The sequence below is a fragment of the Cygnus olor genome, chromosome Z (genome assembly GCF_009769625.2).
Source record: "Cygnus olor isolate bCygOlo1 chromosome Z, bCygOlo1.pri.v2, whole genome shotgun sequence".
Classification (NCBI taxonomy): domain Eukaryota; kingdom Metazoa; phylum Chordata; class Aves; order Anseriformes; family Anatidae; genus Cygnus; species Cygnus olor.
The window spans coordinates 4,099,452-4,117,817 of NC_049198.1; the positions used below are offsets into that span (position 1 = coordinate 4,099,452).

Consider the following 18,366-nt stretch of genomic DNA (forward strand, 5'->3'; position numbering starts at 1 on the left):
ACCTTCTCTTCACAAACAGAGAAGGAGTGGTGGGAGATGTGGTGGTCGGAAACCATCTTGGACAGAGTGACCACGAAATGGTAGAGTTCTCTATTGTTGGCGAGGCCAGGAAGGGGACCAGTAAAACTGCTGTATTGGACTTCTGGAGGGCTGACTTTGAGCTGCTCAGGACGCTGGTTGGCCGAGTCCCTTGGGAGGCAGTTCTGAGGGCAGAGGAGTCCAGGAAGGCTGCGCGCTCCTCAAGAAGGAAATCTTAACGGCACAGGAGCAGTCCGTCCCCACGTGCCCAAAGACGAGCCGGCGTGGAAGAAGACCGGCCTGGCTCAACAGAGAGTTGCAGCTTATGCTTAGCAGGAAAAAGAGGGTTTATAATCTTTGGAAAAAAAGGGCAGGCCACTGAGGAGGACTACAAGGATGTAGCGAGGCTGTGCAGGGAGAAAATTAGAAAGGCCAAAGCTCATCTGGAGCTCAACCTGGCTACTGCCATTAAAGACAACAAAAAATCCTTTTACAAATATATCAATGCGAAACGGAGGACTAAGGAGATCTCCATCCTTTACTGGATGCGGGGGAAACCTGGTTACTAAGGATGAGGAAAAGGCTGAGGTGCTTAATGCCGCCTTTGCCTCAGTCTTTAGTGGCAATACCGGTTGTTCTCTGGACACCCAGTGCCCTGAGCTGGCGGAAGGGGATGGGGAGCAGGATGTGGCCTTCGCTATTCATGAGGAAATGGTTGGCGACCTGCTAAGGAGCTGGATGTGCGCAAGTCGATGGGGCCCGATGGGATGCACCCGAGGGTACTGAAAGAACTGGCAGAGGAGCTGGCCGAGCCGCTTTCCATCATTTATCAGCAGTCCTGGCTATCGGGGGAGGTCCAGTTGACTGGCGGCTAGCCAATGTGACACCCATCTATAAGAAGGGCCGGAGGGCAGACCCGGGGAACTATAGGCCTGTCAGTTTGACCTCAGTGCCAGGAAAGCTCATGGAGCAGATTATCTTGAGGGTCATCACGCTGCACTTGCAGGGCAAGCAGGCGATCAGGCCCAGTCAGCATGGGTTTACAAAAGGCAGGTCCTGCTTGACGAACCTGATCTCCTTCTATGACAAAGTGACGCGCTTGGTGGATGAGGGAAGGGCTGTGGATGTGGTTACCTTGACCTCAGTAAGGCTTTTGACACCGTTCCCCACAACATTCTCCTCAAGAAACTGGCTGCGCGGGGCTTGGACTGGCGTACGCTTCGCTGGGTTAGAAACTGGCTGGATAGCCGGGCCCAGAGAGTTGTGGTGAATGGAGTCAAATCTGGTTGGAGGCTGGTCACAAGTGGTGTCCCCCAGGGCTCGGTACTGGGGCCGGTCCTCTTTAATATCTTTATCGATGATCTGGATGAGGGCGTCCAATGCACCCTCAGTAAGTTTGCAGATGACACCAAGCTAAGTGCGTGTGTCGATCTGCTCGAGGGCAGGAAGGCTCTGCAGGAGGATCTGGATAGGCTGGAGCGATGGGCTGAGGTCAACTGTATGAAGTTCAACAAGGCCAAGTGCCGGGTCCTGCACCTGGGGCGCAACAACCCCAAGCAGAGTTACAGGCTGGGAGATGAGTGGTTGGAAAGCTGCCTGGCCGAGAAGGACCTGGGAGTATTGGTTGATAGTCGGCTGAATATGAGCCAGCAGTGTGCTCAGGTGGCCAAGAAGGCCAACAGCATCCTGGCCTGTATAAGAAGCAGTGTGGCCAGCAGGTCTAGGGAAGTGATTGTGCCCCTGTACTCGGCTCTGGTGAGGCCGCACCTCGAGTACTGTGTTCAGTTTTGGGCCCCTCGCTACAGGAAGGACATGGACGTGCTCGAGCGAGTACAGAGAAGGGCGACCAAGCTGGTGAGGGGTCTGGAGAACAAGTCTTACGAGGAGCGGATGAGGGAGCTGGGGTTGTTTAGCCTGGAGAAGAGGAGGCTCAGGGGCGACCTTATTGCTCTCTACAGTTACCTTAAAGGAGGCTGTAGTGAGGTGGGGATTGGTCTGTTCTCCCACGTGCCTGGTGACAAGACGAGGGGGAATGGGCTAAAGTTGCGACAGGGGAGTTTTAGGTTGGATGTTAGGAAGTACTTCTTTACCGAAAGGGTTATTAAGCATTGGAACGGGCTGCCCAGGGAGGTGGTGGAGTCACCATCCCTGGAGGTCTTTAAAAGACGTTTAGATGTAGAGCTTAGCGATATGGTTTAGTGGAGTGCTTAGTGTTAGGTCGGAGGTTGGACTCGATGATCTTGAGGTCTCTTCCAACCTAGAAATCTGTGTCTGTGTCTGTGTCTGATAAAGATATAGAAGAGAACTGGCCCCAGTACTGGCCCTGGGGGACTCCACTAGTGACTGGCCTCCAACTGGATTTAACTCCATTCACCATGACTCTTTGGGCCCAGCTACCCAGCCAGTTTCTAACCCAATGAAGCGTACGCCAGTCCAAGCCAAGAGCAGCCAGTTTCTTGAGGAGAATGCTGTGGGAAATGGTATAAAAAGCCTTACTGAAGTCAAGGTAGACCACGTCCACTGCCTTTCCCTCATCCACCAAGCGCATCACTTTGTCATAGAAGGAGATCAGGTTAGTCAAGCAGGGCCTGCCTTTCATAAACTCATGCTGACTGGGCCTGATCGCCTGGTTACCCTGCAAGTGCCACGTGATGACACTCAATACAATCGTCTCCATGAGCTTCCCTGGCACTGAGGTCAAACTAACAGGCCTATAGTTTCCCGGTTCAATCTTCCGGCCCTTCTTGTAGATGGGCGTCACATTTGCTAGCCACCAGTCGACTGAGACCTCCCCTGATAGCCAGGACTGCTGATAAATGATGGAAAGCGGCTTGGCCAGCTCTTCCGCCAGTTCTCTCAGTACCCCTGGGTGGATCCCATCTGGCCCCATCGACTTGCATACATCTAAGTGCTGTTGCAGGTTGCCAACCATTTCTTTGTGGATTGTGAGGGCCACATTCTGCTCCCCATCCCCTTCCACCAGCTCAGGGGACTGGGTATCCAGAGAACAACTGGTCTTGCCGCTGAAGACTGAGGCAAAGAAGGCATTAAGCACCTCAGCCTTTTCCTCATCTCTCATCACTAAGTTTCCCCCCCGCATCCAGTAAAGGATGGAGAGTCTCCTTAGTCCTCCTTTTCGTGTTAATGTATTTATAAAAACATTTTCTGTTGTCTTCAACAGCAGTAGCCAGACTGAACTCCAGATGAGCTTTGGCCTTTCTAATTTTGTCCCTACACATCCTTACAACAACCTTATAATCCTTCTGAGTGGCCTGCCCTCTTTTCCAAAGATCATAAACCCTCTTTTTTTTGCTAAGCTCTAGCCACAACTTTCTGTTCAGCCAGGCCGGTCTTCTTTCACACCAGCCCGTCTTTGGGCACATGGGGACAGACTGCTCCTGGGCCATTAAGATTTCCTTCTTGAGGAGTGCCCAGCCTTCCTGGACTCCTCTGCCCTTCAGAACTGCCTCCCAAGGGACTCTGCCAACCAGTGTCCTGAACAGCTCGAAGTCTGCCCTGCGGAAGTCTAAGACAGCATTTTCTGGTCCCCCTCCTGACTTCGCCAAGAATAGAGAACTCTACCATTTCGTGGTCACTCTGCCCAAGACAGCTCCCGACCAGCCCATCTCCCACCAGTCCCTCTCTGTTTGTGAACAGAAAGTCCAGCAGGGTACCTCCCCTGGTAGGCTCACTAACAAGTTGCAACAGGAAACTATCTTCCACACTCTCCAGAAACCTCCTAGGCTGCTTCCTTTGAGCTGTATTGCATGTCCAGGATATGTTTGGGAAGTTGAAGTCCCCCACGAGGACAAGAGCTGATGATTTCACAAATTTTGCCAGCTGCCTGTAGAATTCCTCATCCGTCTCCTCATCCTGGTTTGGCAGTCTGTAACAGACCCCCACCAGGATGCCTGCCTGTTGGCCTTCCCGCTGATCCTAACCCATAGGGACTCAATCTTATCATTCCCAGACAGCCTCGAGTTCCACAACATCAAGACACTCTCTAATATAGAGAGCCACACCACCACCCTTCTGTGCTGCCTGTCCCTTCTGAAGAGCCTTATGCCAGCCATTGCAGCACTCCAGTCATGGGAGTGGTCCCACCACTTTTCAGTGATGGCAACCAAGTCATAGCTAGCCTGCCGCACGATGGCCTCCAGCTCCTCCTGTTTGCTGCCCATGCTGCGTGCATTAGTGTAGATACACTTCAGCTGGGCGATTGCCTTCCCCCCCCTGCCCTGACATTGTTCTCCCTGGCACACCTCTAACAAGCCTTATTCCCTCCCTGTCCCCCTTCCTACCTAGTGTAAAGCCCTCTCAATGAGCCCTGCCAGCTCCTGCGCTAGTGTCTGTTTTCCCCTTCAAGACTTCTTTAGAAAGGGCAGGATTTGCTCTGAAGACTGCAATTAAGAACACTATATTATCACATATTTAATTCTATTGGAACATAAATGAGCTATAAAATTTAAAAAGCTTTAAGAAGTAAAACACTCTGCGGTTCTCAGGGCTTGCTGTTTCTACCCTGAATAGTCAATGTTTGCAGATTTGTCTTCATAGTCTTTAGCATTCATCAGCCATCCAGTCTTGCTAGAGAACTCCTTCTTCAGAAACTATTGTATGGGAAATCATCTGTCTCTTCATTTGTTATGCTCTGGGGTCAAGCCCCAATCCCTTCTGATATGAGGGTACAAAAGGGTTGTCAGAAAGTAAGGCTAGACAATTAGACACGCTCCCTTCCCTTCCCTTCCCTTCCCTTCCCTTCCCTTCCCTTCCCTTCCCCTTCCCTTCCCTTCCCTTCCCTTCCCTTCCCTTCCCTTCCCTTCCCTTCCCTTCCTTCCCTTCACCCTTCCCTTCCCTTCCCTTCCCTCCCTTCCCTTCCCTTCCCTTCCCTTCCCTTCCCTTCCCTTCCCTTCCCCCCTTCCCTTCCCTCCCCTCCCCTCCCCTTTCCTTTCCTCCCCTCCCCTCCCCTCCCCTCCCCTTCCCTCCCCTCCCCTCCCTCCCCCCTCCCCCTCTCTCTCCTCTCCTCTCCTCCTCTCCTCTCCTCTCCTCTCCTCTCCTCGAGCCTCCTCTCCTCTCTTCTCCTCTCCGCTTCTCTCCTCTCCTCGAGTCACATCTCCTCTCCTCTCCTCTCCTCTCCTCTCCTCTCCTCTCCTATCCATTTTTAAACAGCTTATTGAGTAATGTAGAGAAATAACCAATTGCCATCTTCCATGCCAAATTGTCCATAAGGATGATAGTCACTTGATCTATAAAATTTGTTGATAGAGACCTCACTTGGTTATAGGAGAGATTAAAAAACTAAACCCCATGCTGTTGCCATACCATGAGTGATATGAGAAAGAAACAACGGTTTTGTATTTGAGCTCTGCATCACTGCTGTAATTGCACAGAGTTGAGGGAACCCAAATCACAGATCAATGCACATCCATTGGTGACAAAGATGCTTGTCCTCCATTGGGATCTCGCAGGTCACAATGAGCCACTGAAGTCAGCAGAAGTAAATAGAGGCAGGGGCTTGTACTTCTGACATACAAACCTGTAGTCACTAAAGTAATTATTCATGCTCTCAACAGCTTGAGAAACCTGCTGTCATTGAAATGATATTGTAGTGAGTCAGAGCATGAAAGAGACCCTGAGTTTATTGTTCCCTACACCAGGGAATACACTCCTTGATATCAGTTCAACCCAACACCAGATCTGTGCTAACTGCAGAGCATCTGGTACTCATGTAGGTTTTTCCAGGCAGGATAATGGACTCTGAGGAATAACTGTAGATATTTCCAACACCTTTAGGTACCTCACTGTTTTACTCTGTCTATGGCAGAATTTGCTTTAGAAGAGTCCTGCCTGGGTGTAAAGTCACTGTGCAATTTCTGCAGGAGGAAAGGCAAGTAGAGGGATTAAATCTTAACAATAATGTGAGTTATAGCACTATGAAATGTGTGCTTCCACAGAGATGCCTGGAGAAGATAACTGCTCTGGGGAGATCTGAGGTGGAGACAATGCAGCTACGCTGAAAAAAACTCAACTAAACATTAGATGATATAGGATTGGAATATGAGAGTTCATCAAACCTATTCCACTGCATTGCTTCCCACCAGGCCAGACTCCTTCCAAGAGAGGATCTAGTTGAGAGCACACATGGAAGGGTATGGTAAGACAGTAGTTCCCTGGAGACCTGGTTAGTCCAGCTGCACTGGATGTTATACAGAAGCAGGTTAAAAATATGGCCCCTTCTCTAAGAAATCAGTCTAATTGGAAAAGAAGAGACAAGAGGTGGACAGAGACAGACACAATGAGCAAATACAGTGGTATCATGACCCCTAAAGAGAGAGAATTTGCAGCAGTCACACAAAAGAGCCACATGTTTTCACTGTTTTCTGTCAGGTGATTCATTACAGAGAAATGCTTGTGGAGCTAGAGGAAACTTGATGGCTTCTAAAAGCAGGCTAAATTAACATGGGAGTTAGTGTGAAAAAGTAACTTGACACAGGCTACTTTCAAACCTGCTGAAATTCTTTGGATTGATCAAATATTTTTGAAATAGAGTCAAATACTGTGTTTTTAGGAAATGAAAGAGACTGTATACACAAATGTCAAGACTTTTGAAAGCTTTAGATTCCTTATACTAAGGGAAGTAAAGCTATTGGGATCAGCAATATCTCAAAATCAACACACATGCTTTAATTGTGGCCATTTAAAATGTGGGATGAGAAACAGACAAACACAGTTACTGATGATGGAAGGAAGGCTGCTACGCTGTTTGTTATTTTCTTTCAGAGGTGAAATACACTTATAAAGTTGGTTTTTCATAAAGAGAATGATACAGGAGAACCTCCTACACCACTGTGGAAACAATCTGGTGCCATCATGCTCATGGAGGATATAATTTACCCTGAATTAGGATGTTGCTTTAGGTAGCTTGGTCCATAAAACAATATAGAGACCTTCCACCCCAGCCCCCCACCCCAGCAGCTTTGCAAATCCTTGTCTCTGAGCTTTTCAGATTTGTTGTGGTTTTGACTTCCTACAGTGGGTTGAACTTCAGTCTGGAACAGACAGAGCCCCTGAACCACAGAAGCTAGATAGCAAGCCATTTAGGGCTTCTGTGGCTTGATGACTCAGTACCCTGAAGTCAGTTTATCAGTGCAGCTCGGGCAGTCAACTTTTTTATGTAGTTTGTGTAAAACTATTCCCATAAGATCTTATAGAAAGCTGTGGTAAATTCTGGATTCCTGTTGGGAAACTAAGAGCAAACAAACCACACCTACTTTTACTAAGAAGATAGTTAGTATAAATTAAGTAACTCACTCACAGTCACAGAACTATAGCTGAGCAGAGCTGAGGTTGACAGATGGACTCTGGAAGCATTCTCCAGCTCTAAGCTGTGGTAAGTCTTAAATGCTGCCTTTGGTAAGAGTAGTAGGAGAGAAGATCATAGGTATAAACCTTCCTCAGCTAAGAATAGGTCTCTTTATCCAGGAGTGAAACAAATCTACAGCTTGAAGCTTTGTGGAAACATTGTTTGCTCTCTTTATTTTTTTTTTTTTTTTGAGTTGCTTTGGTACATCTCCTTGGAGAATATTTTTAAAACAAAAGGCTGTGTGTTTTTTATCACTTACTGAAAAGTTATCATTTATTTTTCACATGTAGATAGGGATTTTTCATATCCTGGACCAACACTGAGCTGCATGGATGCTTATTTCTCTCTATTGGCCTTAAAAAAGTATGTAGAAGGCCTAAGTCATACCTCAGCTTTTAGTTTGGGTGGCTGAACTAAGATGTTACTACAGTCTTACTTCTCATTTGTTTGTCTTTTTTTCTGCTTACATAAATTGTTAAATCTTCAGGGAAAACAGTCCTTGCAAAATGCTGAGCACATATGGCTGTTGTGGCTGGCCTTTGAATGGTTCAACAACCAAAAGCTTCAAACTTCAAATAATAGCCAACCCTCCTTGCTGTTGCAACTAGCAAATGTGAAGGGCAGGAAATATAATGACATGATTCAACTTAAAAGATTTGGTAATGATTCATTTCAATTCAAACTATCTTTTTAATTACAAATCAACTAGAATATCCTGTTGCAATGTCATTCTGAGCTGAAGCCTGGAATTATTTAAGAAGATCAAGTCAGACATCTCAACAGCTTAAAAAAAAATGTTATTATTCTAGCCCCTTCCTCTATGATCCCTTAAGAAAACCAATCTTCTAGTCCATGTGATTCACTCTTGATAAATCAGTATTTCCAATGGGAAATAAATTGGTTACTTGACAAATTCCCAACCAGTTCTAACAAGAACTGGCAAAGGTCACAGTCTGACAAAAACTTGCTTTCTGTTAAAGTATTTCCCCTTCCACTGAGGTATCTCTGGGCACCCATTCTTGCCTTTCACTTGTTCTTCCGTCTGCTGACATCAAAACCACCCTGAAGGAAACACCTGCCTGAGTTCCTCTGCTTGGGAAAGTCAGCAGAAACTTTCTCATGGTGTTACAGTGGAGTTTGGACAGGGAAACTTCTGAGTTCTTTTCATCAGTCCTTGGATTTCCTTGCCCTGCCCTGCTCTAGGGCCAAGGTCTTTTGTCAACCCATCTTAAGTTAAAATTTTTTGCAACATATCAGTAGCTGCCAGCAATGGAAACTCAATGTCTGTTATAACCCAAGGGACATCTTGTAAGGCTGGAAAGAAATTATCAAGAAAATGAGGTAAAACTTGCATAGTGGACATATCCATCAGTCTGTTATCCTCCATAAGGACCATCATAAAGTCAGGTCATTCTTGTGCTATATTCACGTAGGTACAGGATGAGACAGGCCCTGTTTCAATAATGTAGTTAACTATGGTGAAGATGAATGAGTAGTATCCCAGGAATTATTATAAATTTTCTCAAATGCACAACCACGGCAAATTGAGAGATTTCTACTGAAATTTGATGTAAGCTAGACAAGTTTTTTTTTTTTTTTTATTCATCCATTTGAAAATTTCTCCAGTCTTTGAGATTGTTGGACATACTTATTCTTCCCTGATTATGAGGGGGAAGTTGATTCACAGAAGAGGATAGGAATATAAGAGAGAACTGAAGTGAAGTGAGGAGAGGGATCATTTAGGTTATAGTCTGTATGTTTCTATGTGTTTATGTGTTATATGTTGCAGGAATTAACAGGTGACACTATCAGATACTGAAGTGAAACATAGGAAAGAATTTTTAGAGTATGCCAACAAATTATGGAACCTGGGGCTATGGGATATAGTGAAAGCTAGAATAACAAGTGACCTGATCCCCTTACGCTCTCAGATAGTCCTACACCTTCCTTCATTGCAGAAGCACAGTTCAGGTTCAAGAACAGGTGGTTTCCGGTATCATGACACTATGCATTTTGGGGAAAGCAACAGAAGAAGTTGATTTCTTTCTCAGTAACAGCTGTCACTAAGACGCAATAAAGAATGAAATTTTGGTTCTCAGATTGAGGGTCTTAAGGGACTGCATGTGTGTTACTTATACACCTCTATAGTAGGTGATTGGATGGAAGAAAAAGAGCCAAGCTTGTCCAACACAATGCATCCAAACAGCAGGCATTTCCAGTGCTGACTTCTCCATGGCTAGGAAGATGAACTGCAAGTCTTTCACATCTGCTACTGCTCAGCAGAAGAGCAATTTATCAGCTCTCTCTCCATCAGCTATGCTTTGACCTTGGTGATGACTTCCCAGATGGATATTTTGTCAGTTCAGGCTCTAGTACATACTTTCCTGGAGGCTTTTCTTCCATCTTTGTCCTCTTTACTAGAAGCCATGTCTTGTGTTTGACACAAGGAAAATTTCAATACTCTATATAAATTCTTTGATAATTTTGGCAGAAGAACTAATGATTCTTTTACATGTTTAAATTGAGAATATGCACAGCGTGACCCCTTGTAAAATCAGTTTTCCATTGAGCAGCTGAACTCTGAAGATAAAATTACCAGCTCAGGTTCAGCATCTTTGCTCTCTATTTGTCTTTCTCCAACCTTTCCTCCTCTCCCCCCCCCCCCCCCCCCCCCAACCCCCCCCCCCCCCCCCCCCTTCCTCTCTTAGTCTTTTAATTGTGTTCTTCTAGGTAAGTCTCATGGTTTCAGCAGTACTTCTCACTTAGTCATGAAAGGGTCAAGTTCTCTTCTAGTTCATGCTGATGAAATTCTTTGGAGGTCAGGGAGATGACACCAGATGTGATATCAGGTATGCTGGTATAAAAGGTGACCATAATGCTCTTTCCCAAGCTCAGTTTAGGCTCATGTCAGAGGCATGCTTTCTTCTTCAGCATCTCACTTCTATTCCATATGGCATATTTCCTATCTGAAAACAGCAATGCTTTTACAAGAGTAGATGGAAAAAGAATCTTTGAGGTTTAGTAATAAACTAGAACATGTCTGTCTTCTGAGGTGTTGGGATCATTGGAGAAGGGATATAGGTCCAGCTATTATCTAAGATTGGAAATTAATATTCTTTTTAAAACTTTTTATTAATCCAACTAGAAATTTATAGTTATTGATAAACCTCACTATAAATCAAAATTCTAGAAAATAAAGCATAGGATTAAATACTTCATTGTAGTGAAATGACTTAAAATATATTCTTCTTGCTCCTATTTTTCGATTGCTTTCATCGTATAAAATATTTTCTTAAAATTAGGTCACTGTCTAAGCACTTCAACTTGATAGAGTTCTTATGATGCATTCTGCTTATTAGCCTTTCATGATGTTGTGTATTCTGTACAATTTTAACTATGCATTTTTAACTTTTCTTCCAGACATACCATCTATTCAATCCCATTTTCTTAAGAGAAATCACCAAAAACTGCTAGAGAACTATCTTTCATCCAGTTTCTTTAGAGCTTCAGTCACCAATGCAAACAAACAGTTTTCAGGAAGGATGTGACAATACAGCACATGGACTGTAAAACAACCCAGAAAATAGACATATTGAAAGAACTCCAACAATTTTCAAATCTGTCTCAGAATTCCAGCATAAATTTTCCTGGAAAAATAGCAGTGCACTTACCATGACAGAAGAAGACAGATGTCACTTCACCTTATTTTGCATTCCTGTGGTCAGCACTTCTAATAACTGCAGTGACAACCCTAGAAAGCCTTAAATTCTGGGAGTTTTTCATCTCCTAAGTTCTTCAACTCTCTGAAGGCTGATGTCTTCTTGGTAACCCTGTAGGTTGGAGGTTGGTCATGTCATGTAGGAGCTACAAAGAATATCCTTCTGCAGGTTGACCTACACAGCCCAAATGTGGTGCGTAATGCTCAAACCCTTTGTGAAAGATTCAGATAATGACCTCTACTTCACATCCATCATTCAGTCATTACAACAATATATGCTGTAGTTAACACAAGAATCTTGTCGCTATTTGAAAATCACCTCAGTAATGTCAGCAAAGTACTGAATCACAGAATTGTGTGGGTTGGAAGGGACCTTAAAGACCACCTAATTCAAACCTCTCCCATGGGCAGGGACACCTCCCACTGGATGAGGTTGCCCAAAGCCCCATACAGTCTGTCCTTGAGGACTTCCAGCAATGGTGCATCCATAACTCCTCTGGGCAACCTGTTCCAGTGCCTCACAACCCTCATAGTAAAGAATTTTTTCCTAATGTCTAATCTGAATCTGCTTTCTTTTAGTGTGTAAATCCACTCTCCCTTGTCTATTGTTATACTCCCTGATAAAGGAGTCTCTCCCCATAAGGAATAGCTCATCGAAGTCATGGTATTTCTCCCATTTGTACTGGGAATAGAAAGTGGATTGTTTTCATGTCCAGATGCTATACCATCACTATTACCCTAATTGCTAGTCTCATCAAAAAGATCACAGTTGAATGGGGAATGAAATTGTTTCTGGCGGTTTGCTTGGCCATTTATGCATAGTAAAGGTGCTTTCCTACTCTTTTCTGAGGTCTACTTGACTGGAGAGAATAGGTATGAATTGTTCCCAAGATTGCTGAGATTCTTTTTAAAGATATATTTTAATATTCAGAAACAATATTGTATAACTTAAAGGTTGTGGAATTGCAGTAACTGCTATGTACATAGCTAGATAGGCAGAAATGAACAACCGTATTCTGCTGTCATTCCATATGATAAAGTCTGAAATTTTGGATGATCTAGAAATCACCTAAGTTGTAGTTTCCTCTCTAGTATTCTACACAGCAGAAGTCCTCTTTCCCAGATGATTTTACTGTTTAAGCCATGGATACCTTAGTCCTCTAGGTATGGTTTCTGAGGAAAAAAGGTACATGAACAAGGACTACAGTTCTAGGAACACTCCTTCATCAGCCCTGGTACATGTGAACAAGGATTTAATTCCAGTGTATCTCCTGCAAGTGATTCTGTGTTTAAAGACCTTTTTTTGCCTGTTGTTACAACCAAAGGGCAATGAAAAGGCAAAGAAAAATGACGAAGCCTTGCAGTTGACTCATTTCTTCTTCCAGAAACTAAGAACAGTGTAATAAACCAAAAGTGTATGATGTACAGCTGACACCAAGCAGCTTCATCTTCTGCTGTTCATCCTTTTATCTGACATCCTCAGCATTATGTACTTTAATTGTATCTGTCATTACGACACTTGAGATAAGAATGGGAACTCAAAAATCAGGGACTTTATGAAATCAAATAGCTAGACAAAGTGAGTGTGGCCCAGCAATCCCTGAAACCTTTCCAATAAGGAAAGCTTTTGACAGTAAACTGCTGGTTTTGTTTTAGGCATGAAAAAAGTCTTAAAGACTCTAAAATATGTCATTTTACTCCTACATATATTGATTTATCTGGTGATACTAGTTGGCACATTCTTCCTCCAAATCTGGTTATTAATAAAGAAAATTTTCAAAATTACAGGGGAAGCAATGCATGAAGGGTGAAGGTCCCAAAGGAAAGCAGCTGAGCTAAGTTTGTGTATCTAATTCCCTTATGGTCTTTTCAACTCATAAACAAAGAATTCGACAGGGATTCATTTAGACTATAGAAGAAAATAAAGTTTCTGCAAAAGGCTCATGCATTTGTGCATGAAATCCAGTCTCTTTATTCAGCCGGTGTTTGTGAGCAGTGGTGTAGAAGAAGGCACTCTTCATAAGGAAATCACAAAGTGAGCATTTAATGTTCACAAATTGTACCCAGAAACCTACATCTCAGGAGATGTAAAATATTTAGGGGAACCTATGTGGCAAATCTGTGAGATGAAATCATCTAATCTGACATTTTGCATAACGAAAGGCAGAGAATGCCACCTCATTATGCCTATATTAAGGCAAATAACTTGTGCTTGACCAAAGCATTTAAGCATTTCCAGCAAATCACTGATCTTAAGACTTTCAGCAAAAGATTCATCTAACTAAATATTGCCATCTGCAATATGTATTTCTACATCTTACCCTGGCCTCCCTTGAAAGTAATGGCTAAAAGTAACCATTTGTAGGGAAAAGCACATCTCATCCTACAGTAAACATTTAAAACAAATTAAAGAAAGAGTGTCTATTTCCTAACAGTGTCCATCTCAAGCCAATGGTAGTCTTTATAACAAGTCCAGCAAATTTTGGTTTGGGTGTAGTGTTTATGAATATCTATAATACAATAAAGCATCATTTGAAAAAAATGAAAACAAAAAACAGGTACATACAAGAATATAAATTAATATAATTAATCCTACTTATTCAAAAAAAGAAAAAAAAGTATTGCCAATACTTGCTTACTTTGCAGCTATTATTTTGTAAACTGACTTACAAAGCTCTTTCATGTTGGTTGAATTTGGGCATTTAAGTCAATGTGCCCTAAAAATGCTCCATAGTAACATTTAAATATAAGGGTTACGCTGGAGATGTAAGCTTTTTGAAAATTCCTGTGCCTACAACCTAAGATATTATTTCTTCTCAAACAAAAATAATAACATTCGTAGTCATATGCATGAGCTGGAGTTTACCTATGATATAACTGTTGTATAAAAATTACTGGAGAGATTTACACAGATCACTAATCCCTCACACATACTAATCTTTCCCTATGAAATTATAAGTCAGAAACATGGTTAAATTCCTGGATTTCTTTAAATTGTGGTTGCACAGGGAGGAGTTTAAATGCATAAGAAAGCCTTTCAAATGGTCTATTGAAGGACCAGGTGTGCAGCCTGGAAATTTCCTCTAAAAATATACCTAAAAGTGCGTGTGAAGAATTAGAATGTGGCTCTAGCTTTAGAAGGTTTTTTTTTTTTTTTTTTTTGTATAAGTAAGTTTTATTTCCCACAAATGATTTGATAGTTAAAATTCACATTTCATTTACAGACCAATAATACGTTATACTCACACACAGACACAGCCTGTCATTTTACATATGGGTTTTGTGAGGCTGCAATGGCAATAAAAGAAAACAACCCACAATCCACAGTTGTGGTGAAAAGGCGGCAGTGCTTCCTGCAAAGTTCCCTTTTGCCAAGTAGCACAGTCATGATGAGCAGTGCTCAGATTATGTTTTATCGATGGTTAATTTCCAATCTGGAAGTTCATTAACTTTGACTCATAGCATAAAAGGCCACGACCGATTATTATTCAGAAAAATCCTACTGTTTAGCCAAAGACCATACAGAGCAATCCCGTACTTGATGTGCTTGTGATAAATGTTCACATGACAAGGTTATTTGGTGTACAGCGGCTCGAGGGGTTGTCATAGCAACCTGAGCACAATGCCCATAAATCTGATGTGTAGTTATCCTTGCTGTTTATGCAAAAAAACACAGAGCCAACTCAAGCAGTTTAATTTATGGCATCGACTGTGTCCAAAAAAAAAAAAAAAAAAAAAAAGGAACAATAAAGGAATAATGAATTTAAGGTAATAGACTTCTTCTCTTTGGATTATATTCCTTCACAAGACAAGTACTCCAAAAGCTGAGACAACCTCTTCAAAGCCAAAAAGACTTTTAAGATAATCATTATGGTAGGAAGTGCAGGTCATCATTAATACTGAGCAAGAAAAAACAGAACTCTCCTGAAAAATCTCTGCTCAAGTGTATTGATTGTTTTTTTTTTTTAACTCATGCAAACAGCTGTCTGTAAGTGGGGAGTAAAAAAAAAAGCCAGAACCACAAACTCCCTCTTTTTTATTTTGTTTTTTTTTTTTCCAGAAATGATGAGGTGAAACCTTAGAACAACCTGTCTAGTAGGCTATGACAAAATGTCCTCTTTTTCTTACAAATGTCACCAGTTTAAGAAGAATCTCTTTCTCCACAGTTCTGTCCTATTCAAATACAGGATAAAAATGAAAGGAAAGGTAAAGAGTCTGCTCTTTTTTCATGGGTAAAAAAGGTTGGTCTGAAGACACACACAGGAGGAATAAGCTGAAGGCTGGAAGATTTTAAGGACCAATCCATCAAAACATTCAGTTTGGCCAAGTGGCTTAAGTTGTGTATCTCAGTCTCCCTATCTATATAGCAGGGATTTTCAGGAATATCATTAGCCTGTTCAGAAACAAATAATGCTTGGAAGAATGGATATTTTAGAGTAAAAACACTTGTTAGAGATTCGAATAGGAGCCCCTATTCGATTTTAGAGTAATAACATTTGCTAGAGATTCGAACAGGAGCCCCTGCGGTAAGGACACAAGATGCTTCAAAATACAGAGATGTCCTCAAAGTTTTCTAATGTGTAAAAGAAACAGGATTTTAACATATCACGCAAGGGTGATTGCAGCTATTTTCATCTACTGCTATTCTATGATTCCTTACTGCAGGAGAGAAAAACACCCTAGAAGTATAGATAAACTCAAAAGTGTAGTATAAATTACAAAAGGAGGAAAGAACGGCACAACCTTCTGAAGAGAAATGGGATGTCCCAACATCATCAGTTCTGGAAAGTGATTCATCCCAGTCTCAGAGTAGTACTCAATGTAGTCAGATGATCAGTCTCTAGAAAAGCATATTTCCTTCTGTTGGCATACAGGGATGCCAGGATGACTAATTCAAATTTAAATACAAGAAATCTAGAAAGAAGTAATTTAACCTAACCATAGGTGTCTACAGTGAAGGAGTTTACATGTCAGCTACATATCTAGTACCTCACTATGCTCAGGGAGACTTGGACAAGACAGTTAATGGGCATTAGGGCAAAATTAATTTCATCCTTGAGTTGACTCTTAACATTTGATTAGATGAATCACTTCCTAATTTCCATTTACTGCTTTGACTGGAGTTTTGCTGATGCTGGTTGAAGCCAGGATGGCTAGGTCATGCATAGACCCCTTTGTTGTGGACATTTATAGCCAGATAAAAGCTACCCCTCATGAAAAGCGTTTCCTTTCTCACCTCAGCAACACCTGTACCTCTCATATTCTTTCCTTGGGATAAATGCTTTCTCAAGGATTCCTTCTTCCAAAAAAATCATTTTGCAACACTGCCCTTTAAAATGCCAAGTAGCTGTGGTGCCATGTTTTTAGTGAAACAGGATGTTCCCACAGGGACTGTCAGCTTATACTGAGAAAACCTGTTATTTTGCTACTACCAACAACTTTCAGAGAGAGAACCACAAAGTCTTAGTGCATGTGGTCTCACACAGTGTAATAAAATGTGTCCCCAGGAATGCAGTCCAGTTTTGGTTAATTTTACACATCTGCCACATAAATGGCAACATCAAAATGTGTCATCCTGGGCTCCCTTTGTAGTCAATGGGATGAGGGTGGAAAAAGCACTTTTGGGGCACAATTCTTCTGAGTGTTTTGATAACTATTTCAGGACGAAATGAATCACATCCTGAAAGAACTCCACGGGGAGCCTGGAGTGACTAACACAGTGGTAAACACCTACATGACTGACACCGTCAAGAGACAATGTGCGCTGTGCCATAACAACATCGTGGAAGCTGAATGTGATATTTGCCTGTCCTTATAGTCTAATATCAGAGAAATAAAGTAAGGGATTGCTCGGTTCCAGGTAGGATTTATGTAACAGAGTACAGAGGTCAAGCTCTTGTATTTTTCTCTCGTGAGAAGCAGAAAAGACATTGCCTGAATCAGTGTGTTGTACACAGAGACTGTAGGACTTTGGCTGCTGCCTCTTTCTGAAGGCTTTCTTCTGAAACAAGTAGCAGCTATTTTGTTCTTCCATCTTTTCCTGCCTCTCAAAGGAAAAATAAATGCTTGGTAAGTGGCAGTGGGGACCCTTGAAGCCAGGGGAAGCAAGAAGAGAGCTGTGTGGTTTCTCACATCCTTTATTTCTGCATAGCAAAAAGGAGAATAACCCAGTTGTGTGACCTGAGGGAATTTGTTTGGAAAATAGCTCTGCTGTGAAACTGCCAGGTGGCCAGGCAGCTGGAAGGAGTTTTTGCAAGCCAGTGATACCAATTCATGTCACGGGGGCTGGGAGTGGAGCTTGCTTCACTCTCCTCTCTCGGTGCAGAGTTCTCACGTTTTAAACCCCGATGACTGGGAATGCTGGTACTTGCTGAATTTGTTCTCTCCGCTGGATCTGCAGAAGTGAAAGGTGAGCTAAAAGAGAAGCCCACAGGAGGCCACAGAGTGGAGATGTTAGCAAGAAACATCTTTCTTTCACTTTCTAGCCAAAACTGTTGGGTACATTGGTCCATATTTCATCATCAAAGGGTAGCTCAGAAAAAGCTACAGATGAAGGAAAGAAGCATGTTAAATTCAACGTGAGACATGTTAGAAAACTACCAGATGAATAAGAGAAGCATCTTAAAACAATAAAACACAGGAAGTCTGGACCAACAACACATACCACTGGAGTTCTCCAAGTTCCTGTTTGGTGATCTGAAAATATCAATGATTTATAGGTTTGACTCTTTTTTTTTTTTTTTTTTTTAGTAAGACTGTAAAGTTTATTACCTAACTTTAAGATAATTCTCAATAATTCTAGAAGGAAGCAAGCTAAGAACAAAAACCAGAGTTATTCTGCTCTACTGAAATGCAGGGGGGAATTAAAAAAAAATAAAAATTGGAGATGGCCAGCTTTCAATATTGTTTTCTTAAAGTAGCTGAAAAAAATGCAATCAGATGGCAGCTTCTCTCTCTCATCCACTTTTTCTTTTTTTTCTTCTTTTGTCTTTTTTTTTTTTTTTTAATGACCAACTGGTATATACTGAGAATGCAAGTCCACTGGTCTTTGGGACTGTGACGCAAATGTGAAACTGATGTTAGATGTAAAACTGAGGGAAAGCTCTGTTTTGGGCAAGCACTAGTGTTTGGAATAGTCAGACAACTCCGTGTAATCCCTTCCATTAGGGAGGATAGTTATAGCTTGGTTGATATCCTGATGACACCAAAGTCAAAGGAAATATAATTACTTTCAGTAGGACCGGATCTTTACTTCTTTATGCTTGGG

General features: G+C 42.4%; 2 long non-coding RNA genes across 2 annotated transcripts in view; one reads left to right on the top strand and one right to left on the bottom strand.

Moving 5' to 3' along the window:
- Positions 1–4,432: 4,432 nt before the first annotated feature.
- The window catches only part of LOC121062127, a 47,049-nt gene continuing 33,115 nt past the window's right edge, over positions 4,433–18,366 (bottom strand). Inside the window, exons 2-3 of the long non-coding RNA XR_005815422.1 lie at positions 5,341–5,500; positions 4,433–4,692 (exon numbers count right to left, since the gene is read on the bottom strand). This is a non-coding gene — a long non-coding RNA (uncharacterized LOC121062127). The remainder of the gene's footprint in view (positions 4,693–5,340; positions 5,501–18,366) is intronic.
- Positions 7,328–13,032, top strand: LOC121062128. Its single transcript, XR_005815423.1, has 3 exons — positions 7,328–7,408; positions 7,869–8,040; positions 10,802–13,032. It is a non-coding gene; the product is annotated as an uncharacterized LOC121062128 (long non-coding RNA).